The sequence below is a fragment of the Homalodisca vitripennis genome, chromosome 4 (assembly GCF_021130785.1).
Source record: "Homalodisca vitripennis isolate AUS2020 chromosome 4, UT_GWSS_2.1, whole genome shotgun sequence".
NCBI classification, from domain to species: Eukaryota; Metazoa; Arthropoda; class Insecta; order Hemiptera; family Cicadellidae; genus Homalodisca; species Homalodisca vitripennis.
The window spans coordinates 113552561-113565967 of NC_060210.1; the positions used below are offsets into that span (position 1 = coordinate 113552561).

The window sequence follows — 13407 nt, forward strand, 5'->3', positions numbered from 1 at the left end:
TTATAATTGTGTGTGTGAGTGTGTGTGTTAACCTGTATAATTTATTGCCATTGTTCTCTCAGCATTTTTCCTGTTGTTCTTTCTATGTTTCTTTTTCATTTTAGCCATAAGTTGAGCAATGTTAGAACACACATTAGAACCATGTTTAAAACACACAACACTCTTAGGCAAAATCCCATAAGAACAAACCCAAAAAATTGCATGCAAGATTCCAAAAACTATGATTACTATAGTGTATAATATAGTTGTAAAAGAAAATATACAGATAAAATAAAAGGCCATTAAACATAAAAAATAAAGGAATAGAAAAGCACGAGAAAGGGACTAAAAGACAAGTAAAATATTTGCTTATAATTGTTGTTCTGAGGATTGTTATGAAATGGATTGTAGTTAGCTAGCATACAACAATGGGAGTTTCTTTTCTTTAAAACGACATACATTGAATTAGGGACCAATCACAGTGTCAACCATCAGTTGAAATTAGGCCACTTAGGTTACCAATAATGAACAATTAACTGAAAAGGAAACATAATGAATGAAACAGAGAGAGAGTTAAAATAAATCAATACGGAGTCACAGTATCGTTAAAAAAAAATTGATTTAGAATGAACCAATAAGAAAATGCCCATCCCCATTGTCTGAGTTATCACAATCTTATTCTGCTGTGACATTCTTCATTTACTAATGGCCATTTTTCAGTGGTTGGTTATTTCAAACATACTTTGGTCTATTATTTAGTTCAGTTTATAACGATTCTGCCAAGTGGCTGGTGCGTCTGACTTCCCCCGCTAAATCTCGTGCCCAACACTGTTGCCAGTTTTATGTGTCGGAAAAAATACTGATCAGTCTCATCAATCTGTTACCCTTAACAAACATAAGTTGCCATAAACAAATGTTTTTCATACATCTGTTTTGCAAACGAAATATTAATCAAACAGACAGTAGTTTATTTGTTTATTTCCTTTCAACGGTCAAAGACCACTTTATAACCATAAACATAGTGCAAGGTAGCTAATTACCATAGTGCCCAGACATGACAGGGACAAGCCAAACATGCGATTGGACTCTATACTACTAGACATGATTGACAATGTACATAATAAGTATTACACACACACATAATACACACATACAAATACAAAACATATGCCAAATATTAGTAAATAAATAAATAACAACTGCAAAAAGCATATAAATAAAGAAATACGAAGAGCTACAATTATGGCAAAAGTGACAACTACATAACACTATGAATAAATTAATTACTTTATACAAAGAAAGAAAAAACATATATATGCCATGCCCACATCACTCAACAAGGCCCCGATCTATTCTACAGTATACTGGGAAGCAGCTAGCACACGTCCTCTAATAATTGCTGCACTATCATTGAAGACGTCGAACCTGTCGCAGAAACCATTTCCTAGCCTGACCATTCTGGCGAGTGGACCGTGAAAGACAGGAACGCTGGCAATGGCGTAGTGATCTCAGTCCTTGATTAGGAATCCTTCAAGGACTCAGCCACCTCATACCGAGAACAGCTGGTGGTCAGCAGCGATGTGGCAACACTGCCTGGAATGTCACCAGACTATTTTGGTATGGGCTGCTCTCTAGTGTTAGTTTAGTTTACTTCAGCATGAGTTGACTTACAACATGCATGTTGTGAATCCTGTCTTATGCGTGTCACAACACAAAGTTTCGTTATGGTTGTTAAAATGTTTTCTGAAGAAGAGTCCAGATTGCAAATCTCATTCTGTGGTATTAATGAATTAGTTGTTTTACTGCACGATGGCAAATGTTTGAAACAATTATGTTACCTTCTAAATTATGATTCCACTGATGACTATACCACAACCCGCCCATCAAGTATTCAGTTTTAGGATTATGTTAGGGTTATAATAGCAAATACATTGTTATCACTCCTGAATCAAAATATTAAAACAATTGTTTAACCTCTCTTCTCATATTATTCAGTTGTTGCATCAGATGTTGCTTCTCATATTAGTTCTTACAACTAAACATGCATTCAATGTAAAATTAGAGTTTATGATGAAGTAAAAAGTAGAATACTACTAGTGTATCGAGTAACCCAAAACTAACAGATTGTCCAATTAATTCAAAGCATAAAGGTCTTTTTATTAATTTTGCTTCTATAAATAAGTAATAACACAGTATCATAAAATGCAGTATACAATAAATCGTATGTAATAATGTGTCATTGATCTACCGGAACTGCACCTACATGGCAGTCCATGTTTTATGATAATAACTATTTTGCATAAAATATATTTTCACTTAACTGAATTATTTTGGTCCCATCAAATTTAGATAAACAAGACTAATGTACTCTGTAATGTGCTCTTGCCAGAGGATATTATTTATTCTAGTCTGTTTTGGAAGGGAGCGATCTCCCTATATCTCTAACATTGTAGATTACCATGTCCATTTATCAAGTGTTGTGATTGAGGCGTCACCTACAACTGCCATGATGTGTGAGAACAGGTCATTTCATATGCGGTCTACAGCAGCACCAACAAACTGAAGCATCAATGAACCAACAAGGCATAAGTGACTGCTTGTGAACTCTGCACATTAATATTCTAACAACTTGCACAATCACTTGGACTTTCCTGGGTTTCTCTCCCTGATGGATCACATCCCCAGAGTCAAGCACCACGCTGAGGGTGGGCCATCTCTCTAGAGGTGGTATTTTAGGTTGAAAATCTGTGTTAGTAAAGATAATAAACAGTACGATTATTCTCAAGTTCCAAATTTTTGCTACTTTTTCTGTATTGACCAATGCATTTTCACCTTATTTATTCATAGTGTTATATAGCTATTATTTATTTTACAGTCACTATAAAGCAAGCTATGTTCTAATTATTACTTAATTTAAAACAGTTTTATAATTTTTTTTAAGCCATAGACATAAAAACATCAAACCAAAAGTTACTATAAAAGGATTACACATCAAAACACATACCTGCGACTCAAACCTAAAGTGAGAAGAATCCTGGAACGACTAAGAAACCTAATAAATTATAAAATCAAAGAAACAACAAATCCAATCCAACCAAATTATGCAATAAAGGGTCTGTTCATCGCACCCTTTCCCATGTGGGACATGTCATTAGGAATTTTCATGTTCAATCTCAACTTTCACATAGAAATTGTGTATCAAGTCCTTCTTATACATCAAAGGTGTGCCTTAGTATAATTTTGGTGCTTGATTACAAGTATATACTCGAAATTGTGATGTTGTATTTTTGTCAAGTTTGACTTTGATATGTTTGTAGCCATAATGTTTTACTGCCTACATTTGTGCATACTAAACCATTAAAAGTGACACGAAGCAGAGTACTATACATGCAGACACATTATGACAATTTCAAATGTCCACAGTCATGTTACCATGCAGATCATCCATCATAAAACTTTACTTTAAACAAAGAAGAAAATACCCTCAAGTTACTTATATTTGACATTTTATTGACAATTTCATATTTTCCAATATCCTTAAACTTCTCAGGAAGAAACTTGAGCTCATTTTCAATGTTCCGGTAAGCAGAGGTATTTTGGATGATACCAATGTAGGGTGTAGAGGTCTGAGTCTTCACTTGTCTCTTCCTCCAATCTCTTGGGACTCTGATAAAGTTATCTGCAGTCCTAACTCCAACCATTGGTGACCCATCTGATGAGCCATAAGCATCTTCTGACTTTTGCAACTCCTCTAGAGATATTGTTTGATTGTCAAGCAAACTCCCTTTCCGCACATCCTTCTCTTTCGTCTTACCTCGTCTAGGATACTTACTGCGCTCTGTGAAGGGAGATAACTGATCATCATCTGTCATGACATTTACAACAGTTTCCTCCACAGGTGCACTTACAATCCTATTTCTTTTTTTTTGAGGAGAGCCAGGGGATTTTTTAATAGGATCACTGTGCCTACGAAGTTTATCCTCTCTTTTTATTTTATCTCTTGTGATACTGCTTTTAACATCATTAGGATGGTCAGATGCATCCTCAAACACATCAATAGACGACTCTTCACTAGTTTTCTCATCTGTGGTTTCTGTTTCACCAGTCTTTGTCTCTTCAGTCTTTGTTTCTTCAGTTGTTGCATCAGATGTTGCTTCTGCATCTGTGAATAAATAGTATAGTTTTTTAAATATGCACTTTACATAATGAAACACTTTAAATATTTGTCTCAATATTTTACCACATTTGGATACCTCTGAAATTATACTATATGTTATGAGAGTTCTAAAGAATCTAATCTTATACTTGTTTATTCTAAAGCCAAAATGTAAATATAGTAATATTTTTATGATATTTTGACTAACACTGTGAAAATTTTCTACAGCAAAACTGTATTTGTTATTAATTGGATTGGGGTTAAGAGATATAACTTCGATGCAATGATGATGTGAATATGGAAGGACTTGATTTAACTAAGCCCAAACCTCTTTTGTTGCAAGACCCCAATACATGATGAAGAACTATACCCGACAAGAGGTTACTACGTTTTTTGCAGAACATTGTGGATCTAGTATGATGTGGTGTATGGATCTAGTATGGATCTCTAATATAGTGTATGACTATCATCTTCAACTCTAAGGCTGTTATGTGTGAAATCAGTGCAATTGTACAGGTATTCAAAGGACTCATTAGCACAGGGTCTTTTTGGATCTCGAACAAAGTTTTGAAGATTAAACCCTCAAGTACCATAGCCTTACAGCATCATGTTGAGAGAGAACAACTAAATAGTAAAATCACCAGCAGATCATTCTGACATACATATCATCACATCTTAAGGGCATAGCAGATACTTGCTCTGTGATGATGATCACCATGCTGACCCAATCCACTGGTGTAGAATAGCAATAAGTTTCCAACTCCGGAGCAACTTTTAGGTGAATTTGGTGATTCTTTGGTTGTTCATGTAAAGCGAGATTTGAGGCAGAATCCTTCACGTCTACTATAAGTGGAGTTTAAGAACTTGATGTTCAATGATGAGTCTTTGAAATCTTGCATCGAATATGACATGTAGTTTTTGTTTTACAACTTTAATTACTGCATGTTATTTTTCATTGGATACCCTCATGCTCTACAGAAGGGAAGATTAACTTAGCAGAATGACAAGTCTTTTAGTTTTAAGGCAGATCATGAGTTATCCTACTTCTCTGGGCAGGAAAGATAGTTTTGAAGGTCTGGACTGTACTTGGTTATGATAACGTTGGAATTAACGTTACCATGGGAGACTAATAATCCAAGACAATATTTTTATGAAACTAACAAGTTAGAACCTCTGTACCACTCTATTTGTCAGAGGAATTTCTCCTGCTGTTACTACGCTGTTGAAGTAGGAGTCAGAGGTATGCGGTCTGAGAGATGTGGAGAAGTACAAAACAAGTAATGAGCATAGCAGGCAAAGCAGTAATGATGAATTTTGCAATTGCTTGAAGGAAGTAAAAATCTCAAACAGGTAGTTTAATCCGTATTAATTACTTTTCTTAAAACCACTTCTGTTCAGTCTCTTACATTGTGTTACAGTGACACAGTGTGTTTGATTTGATACCTTCAGAAGTAAAAAATCCTCAAATACTTTATGTCCATTGAACTAATTAAAGTTATTTCCTTTTGTAAATGTGATTAGTAATAGATTTCTTTTAAACTGTCCAGCTTTTATAGAGGTCGTAACTATATGGAAGAATGAAGTGGTATGACAACCTCCATCCACTAATAATTACTTAGCCCTCACATGCAAATTCAGTTTCTTAACCCACCTTATTATCTGTAAATGTTTTTTTTTCAATGAAAACACAAAATAGACATACAATTTTTAAACTATAATTATAGTCTTTCGGGATGCAGTACCTTCCTCCGCACTGGTCCTTTCCTCAGCTTCAATGTCAGATCTCGAAACTCTCTCCTCTACTTGCAAAGTTTTATCAAACCTGAACATTACTCTGTGTGCAGCTATTTCATCCCCTAAAATTATTAGTCCCTGAAAGCAAACACCAGCAATATAATATGTAGCTTAGCTCAGTGAGGTAGGATTAGATTTTAAAAAGGCACTGATAGGGATACTAGGGAAGACGTGTATGTTCCAGGTAATCTGATAATAGCATACCAAAGGTTAAAAAATGCTTTTAACATTTCCAGTATTTCCAAACATTTAAATTTGTTAGAAGATCGATAGCTGACATTTTTAATGGAGAAATGTTAGATGTAAATTAATTTATTTACAGTAATGTTTAACTTTTCAAACAATATGCCACAATAATGTAATTTAAAAAATGTTGGTGATATTGGAAATGAGTGATATTAAAGTTAGCTCAAAGTGATTACTTATATAACTTTATGTATTTTTATCTTGAACCTGTCTTATCTCGAATCAGCCATAATCAAAAGTTTGATATACAAGATGTACTCTATATTTTCACTTTACCTGGTTACTGAAAAGAATATTGTGAAGTACATTCCTTGCTTCGACACCTTTTAGCTTTCGACATCGGTAAAACCCAGACCTGAAATTTAAAATACAATTTAGTTATCATACTGTGAGCTTGTGTATGATGGCTTTTTTGGAAACAATATATAGGCTGCATCATTTGTTAAGTATCCAAAAGTGATACGAATTAAGCTAACAAGCAATTGAGAATTTTTATACACATTCGATATTGAAGCGGCAGCTTAGTTCTTCTTATAAATGGCAGCCTACCATTCACTTAAACCTCAAGGGCCTTTTGCACATTCCAGAGGTAAACTATGAGGCTATCCAGTTTAGAGTTTCAACAGTTCTACAAACCGCCAAAACAACTAATCAGGTCCTCCTTGGGAAATTCACCACTTTTTCCCAGACTATCAAAGATGGTGTAACGCCCCCTTGCTATTGCAGGACAGTCAAAGAGCAGGTGATCAGCAGCTTCCTCCTGCTCATCACACATTCTGCAGAGCGGATCCTCCTGGAGAATGCTGACTCTGTGAAGATGATTTCTTAGTTGACCATGTCCCGCAATTAGACCTACATCCCGAGAAGACTCTGATCTACTTAAGAAGAAAAGATCAGACTCTATCCTAGGGGAAGGTAACTATAGGACCATTCTGCTTATTTTCAGACCCAGATGCAACCTCCACCTTCTCTCATGTTCAGCGCAAACCCATTTCGAGACAGCCTCAAAGGATTCACACCTAGCAATACCACAGAACGGTAGAGGCCACATCATGTTGGACACTGAGCTCAAGTTGGCCAGAGCATCAGCTCATTTATTCCCAGAGTTTATTATCCCCTCGTGACCAGAAACCAAAAAACAGTCACATTTTTTATTCTGCCTGGGGAAAACCGACGATACCAATCCCAGAAAAGTTTACAGTTGAACACAACGCCTTTAATGCTGCCTGGCTATCTATGAAAATGCTAATTTTCTTACTGCTAGACCGAAGACAAAAATTTTCACTAGCAACAACCTAGTTTACAATGGTTGAGTTATTATACATATGAAGTTTGTTTATTTATATATTTCAGTAATACAATTCCATTAATCCATTTCCAATGGATTACTGCATTTTCCCTTAACCTCTGATTTCCCAAAAAGGGTGCAATTTAAAAACTTGAACTTGTTATATTATCATTATCAAAAAATAACTTTGCTATACTCAAAAAAAATCAAAATCTGTAACTAAAATGTTAAATGTTTTACTAATTGTTGTAGGAGAATACAGAATAAACCTTGCCAAAGGCTTTGTTTGAACAATTCAAGCTTATTCCCTTTGCTAATTTACAATTTTGCTATTGAATTTTTCAGTCCATGTAATAAAAATAATTAACACAGTTCTAATAACTATATTATTATGTAGATCTCTTGTACGTTTTCTGTCCAATGAATTTTCTTTTCATTCACATTATTTTAAACTTCCTTATCAAAGCACTTGATATTAGTCATTCTCTTATCTAAAGTTTATCTAATAGATTATGAACTCAGGAAATCAAACTTATAACTGAGAAACCTGAACCTACTCTGCTAGGTTCAGAGTAGGTAGTCTGGGTAGGTACCTGACTGTACCTACTCAGGTAGATGAGTCACGTCTCTACTGAGTAGCTTGGTTGGGTACTCAGGTAGGATTAGGAGATAAATTAGTACTTTTGCAGATTGTTGCACCTACAAAATTAGTTTAGCAGGAGCACCAAAACCCATTGAAAGACCGTTAAATTTTGCAACCAGACTAAAGATTGACTTTGTGTCATAATCTGGAGTCTATTCCCTTCATCTGTAAATTTAGGATGCTTAAATAAACAGCAATTTACAATGTATACAGTAATATACCCCACCTAGGCCCGTACTCAGACAAGTTTTTTTCTGAAAATTTTACCGGGGTCCGGACGGGGCCTTGCCACACGTCTATTTGAAGGGACCATGCCGATGGACGGTGGCAGAACATGACAGGGCCTTGCCACATATTTTATATGGTCCTGCCAAAACGGAGTTAGGTGCCCTGACGTCACCAATGTTCATCACTAGTTTTAAACTTTTCGTCCTCTGTGGTGACATTTAAAATTCACACAACCGTCACAAAACCACAAAAAAGGATCATTTAACTACTAGTTTTCTAACTAGTGAAGATAACAACTGAAAATCTGCTGAGTCAACAATGGTAATTATATAAGAAGAATTTCGTCATATCAGAAAGTAAAATTAAATTACAGGAATTCTCCTCTGAATAGAGGAAAGAAATCAGTGTAACTTTTTGACCTTGTATGTGTATTGTTTTGATTTCATTACACTGACAACATTATTGCCCCATTTTAAATATGAAGAGCATCAGTTTTCAGCCGTACGTACAAAAAGTCAAAAGAACTCAGTCGTCAAAACTCACTGATCTTGAGCTAGAAGAAACATTTGTTTTGTTTTGTATGTACTTTCTGAATTCCATTGCCTGTTAACATTTTAATTCTATCACTTTTCAATTAATTTAGACAGGCTCTCACCAATCTCAATGATTGAGCAGGCATTGTTTTATTGTCCGGTTCACTGTTATGCCTTGTAAGCGTATTCTTTGGTAATGAAACCTTATATGGCTTATTGGAAATACTAATCGAACATAAATCACATTCTACATACGTTTTTTTATCTATATATAATATTTATCTATTTCAATTGGAAATATTCATAGGGTTCTGAAGTAAAATAAATATTATTTAATGTATTATTAATGTAAATGATCCTCGCCATCATTTATTAACCATTTCTAAAATATCTAAGAGTCCTTTGCAATTGGAAATACAACTCTGATACTATTTTTTATCACCATTAAAGTTTAAAGTGTTACATATGTCATTCTTCAATGATGTGATGAAATCATATTTCTCTACTGACAAATATTTTCATTGTAAATACAGTAAGTATGCTATTTATATACCCACAACAATGAATAAATTAAGAACTAAAACAAATAAAAAATGTGCCAAGACAGAAAAATAACACAGCTGTGCCGACATACAGGTTGGATTGCTAGTCTCCCAACTACTGGCAGACAAAAATATTAAGTTAGACTGTGATAACACAGACAAAAATAAATCTAACTTGTACTTCAAGTCAAAGACTAACTCCGCGATGAGCCACAATACTGTGAGACACACCAGGACCAGCGCCAGCACGAGGCTGAAGAGGATGAGGTCTTGGAGCCAGTAAACTCCTGTGAAAAAAGATAGTTAATTAGTACATCTATTAATTTTTTTAGATATCATGCATTTTCAAGAACGTAACCAGGAAAAAGTTATGGGGGAGTCCAGACAACTGATATTTTTCCGGACAGAGAGTAAGGCCCTATTTTGTTCTTTAAAAAGTTCTTGACCCGTTCCTTTGTTTCCGCAGTACATGTCAATGATACTGAATTATTTAAATAATAATAACAATCGTTCACTAAAAAAGTAATTGAAAATTGGGGGGTTTCGGTCCCCTTGAACTCCCTAGCTAGCTACGTCCTTGGCTATATTTATCTTAAAAATAATACAACATTTACTTGTATTTATATCATGTTTATAAAATGATCACACTGTTAACATTATTTATTAGAATTAGGGAAAATCAGTTTGACAACAATTAAATTTTGTTTTAGTTTGACATTTTTTAAATTTATACTTAATTTTTAATTATTAATTATTTTTTCCGATTTTAAACGATTTCAAAATAGTTTTGATTGTAAAATACATGAATACGGCCAAAATATGGCATACTTTTTTTTCTTTTACATAATATATATATATATATATATATATATATATATATATATATATATATATATATATATATACCGGGCGATATTTTAAAGTGATCCAATAGCTAACTTTTTAATTACACGACTTAGCACCACACTTTAAATTTGGAACTTGCTCAATTTTAAGTTTTACTCAAGAATACACTTTCAAATTTGTTGAAGATGGCCGCCATTTTCCAATATGGCGGCCAACTTTAAAATCTTTTATGGAACACCCTGTATTTTATGTTGTTTTTAGATTCTACTGTAAAAAATAAGACATTTTTGCTTTTGAGAGTTTTTCAATATCTCTAATTGTTCAGGAACATCTGATACGTCCCTCGTCGAGCGACCAGTTTGTTAAACTGATTTTTGGAAAATGACGGAGTGCTAGGAGCTTGCTCCACCTCTGTCACGGGTTGACCCGGCATTGCAGTACCGCCGGGACCGGCCCACCAAATACACACAATAAACTAATTCTTCATCATAACTTATAAAACCGTGTATATACAGTGTTACCACCGTCAACGTTTTATGGTTGTATAAAAACAAAATAGTTCCATGTTTATTCTTATAACGCGTGAAGACAATAATAATAATACAACTATATTGTACACACTGTTGCCACTATTACACAACAATTTTGATAGTGTTTACTGGTTGGTATTAAAATAAAATAAATTTAATTTACAATATTTTCTTAACCGCGTATTGATAGTCTGTTTTTTTATTAAAATTTATTTATTTGCCACAAAATTGTAGGGCTCAAAATAACAATAATAATCGTTCAAAAGTACAAGAATGTAGAATTGTAATGTAAAAATACATTAAATTATTGAATTTTAGAAAAAAAATTCCAACAGCACGTGGTGTTCCCAGGCGGTCACCCCCTGGTATGGCCGTTGGCGAGAGACTAACTGATCTAGACGATCCATAGGTTACTTCAGCGTTCAGTAGTGAACAAGAACCATTATTGGTGGTACATATTGACACGAAAACAAGTGTTTATATTTGAATCACAGTTTTCATTGTCGGAATACACACATTTAATTAATTATTCCTATTTATTTATTTATACATTTTATTATTCTAGGTTGTAAATATTATAATTGCACGTATCGACTTTGGTGGGAAAGCTGACTCATTTAATATTTTATTTATTATAGAGACAACTTTAAAATGTCTTTGTGAAATTATTTTAAAACCGTAAGATATATTTTTTTTCTTCTTCTTATTTTGTTTTCTGGACAAGGCATCAGTGGATAATTAGGGACGGTGCAAACTCAGTCCCCGCTACCAAAAATTACGCACCCGAGATACCCACATTTGGGGCATTCGCAAGAGTCAGCCCGACCGTAGGGCAATGGAAAGGCCTCATCCTGGGGGAACCGCCTTCGTGATCACGGTAACCCGTACGCCAGGTAAGTATGAATGTACTTGCCCAGACAATTGGTACCGACCAAAACGACAGTTTTATCTGCCACCGAGAGGCAAACGGCAAGAGTTGGTTTCTATGGTAATTGTGCCAAGGTATCCGTTAAAATGCACACATTTCATGTTCCAAACAGTATTATCGGTGTTTAAAAACAACATTTTTACATATTAGCTGGTAAATTATTAGTTTTTACTGGTTTTAAACGCCACGGTGCGGCATACACTGTCGCACCGGTGGCACCGCCACATTACGGTCTGTGCGGCACGGCGCTCGCCGCATCGACACCAATACCACTCTCTAACCGTTAGAATATTACGATTTTCACTAGTCGGTTAGCGTACTGCGGCTATTCACATTGAAAACTGAACTCCACTGGACCGTGCACTGGTGAAATCCGTTGGATTTCAATGGCAATATCTCGGTGAGACAATTCCTGGAGAGTTTCTCGCATGTCCAACTGGTTATTACAATGACCTAGTCCAAGATGTGTTTCCGTTCGCACCAAGATCATACTTCACAGGATCATTTCTGTAGTAAGATCTTCATTTAACCACTTCAACACTGAAGTGTTTACCAGCCACGATGAAGAGACAAAGTTCTCCTCCCTGAGCGTGAGGCAGGCGCGTGACCGTGTCACAACATGACGCGGTTTACGCTCCATCGATGATCGTTCAGACCGACCACTCTTGGTCGGTACGAGAGGAGAGCGTTCAGAGTGGCCCTTTATAATATGAAATGAAAATATTAGAAACTATTAAATTGTTTGTAGGCTAAAAGTACGATTCTCGGCAAGTGAACGTCACGTGAGATGTGGTATTACCATTACAAGTCAGTAACACAGTGTAACGGTAATGGTGATGGGTATGGTTTGTGTATTGATGATGGCCCAGCCCCATAAGGGCCGGGAACTGACTAAAAATTGGTTACAGACTCATCATGTGTTCCCCTCCACGGAAATCTGTAGTAAAAGGCGAAAGATTTATTCGTTTTGAAGGGAAACCAGTGTGGAGAGACAAGGTACATACGATGAGACCGATAAATTTACTACTTAAAAACTGCGCCAAGAGTTTGCCGACATAATGTCCGCAACTGGCAGTGTGCGAGACGCTGAACACTTTAGGAACATTATCAACCGTGAACAGGTGAATTTAAAAATACACTTGTCATTAGACGGTCTTGCTCGGATTACGGTTTAAGAGATATGCAGTCGTTTTAGCGGTCGCGCGACAAGAGAAGGCAAAGTGACGGTCGCCGTCCCGCGGTAACCGTACCGGGCGCTGGACGCGAAACCTGTGCGGCGAGTCTACCACCTAACAGGACAGTTTGGTTGCGGCGAGCGGAGCGCTAGTGTCAATTGGCCGGGCGTTCTCATGACAACCGTTGGCGAGTGATACGGTGGGGTAACGCTGCCGTAGCCGTATAGCGACCGGTAACACTGGTTGAAACCTTTCCGATTACGATTTTAACTAGTTTAACAAGGGAAAATCCTCTGTCTTAGCGTCGAGTATAGTTGAAAAGAGTTTGACCAATTTTACTAATTACACGAAAACAGTTCAACGCTCGCCGGGTCGGTACCGAAAAAACAATTTGTCAACAGGTTCTCGCTGTTGGAAACTACAAAGTAAATTTACATAAGCGGTTATCTTATATTTTTATTAGAAAATATAGCCGCCTTAGCCGCCTTTGGCGACGTTTGACGACCCGTACACACCCCA

General features: G+C 35.9%; 3 non-coding genes and 1 pseudogene across 3 annotated transcripts; 2 read left to right on the forward strand and 2 right to left on the reverse strand.

The window, feature by feature from the left end:
* Positions 1-10541: 10541 nt before the first annotated feature.
* On the forward strand, positions 10542-10718 carry LOC124361615 (annotated as a pseudogene).
* Positions 10719-11524: 806 nt separating this feature from the next.
* LOC124361605 lies at positions 11525-11686 on the reverse strand. Its single transcript, XR_006922357.1, has one exon. It is a non-coding gene; the product is annotated as a U1 spliceosomal RNA (small nuclear RNA).
* A 509-nt stretch (positions 11687-12195) lies between these two features.
* LOC124361621 lies at positions 12196-12412 on the forward strand. The gene has a single exon (XR_006922366.1). It is a non-coding gene; the product is annotated as a small nucleolar RNA U3 (small nucleolar RNA).
* Positions 12413-12577: 165 nt separating this feature from the next.
* On the reverse strand, positions 12578-12700 carry LOC124361643. The gene has a single exon (XR_006922385.1). It is a non-coding gene; the product is annotated as a U5 spliceosomal RNA (small nuclear RNA).
* Between the last annotated feature and the right edge of the window lie 707 nt (positions 12701-13407).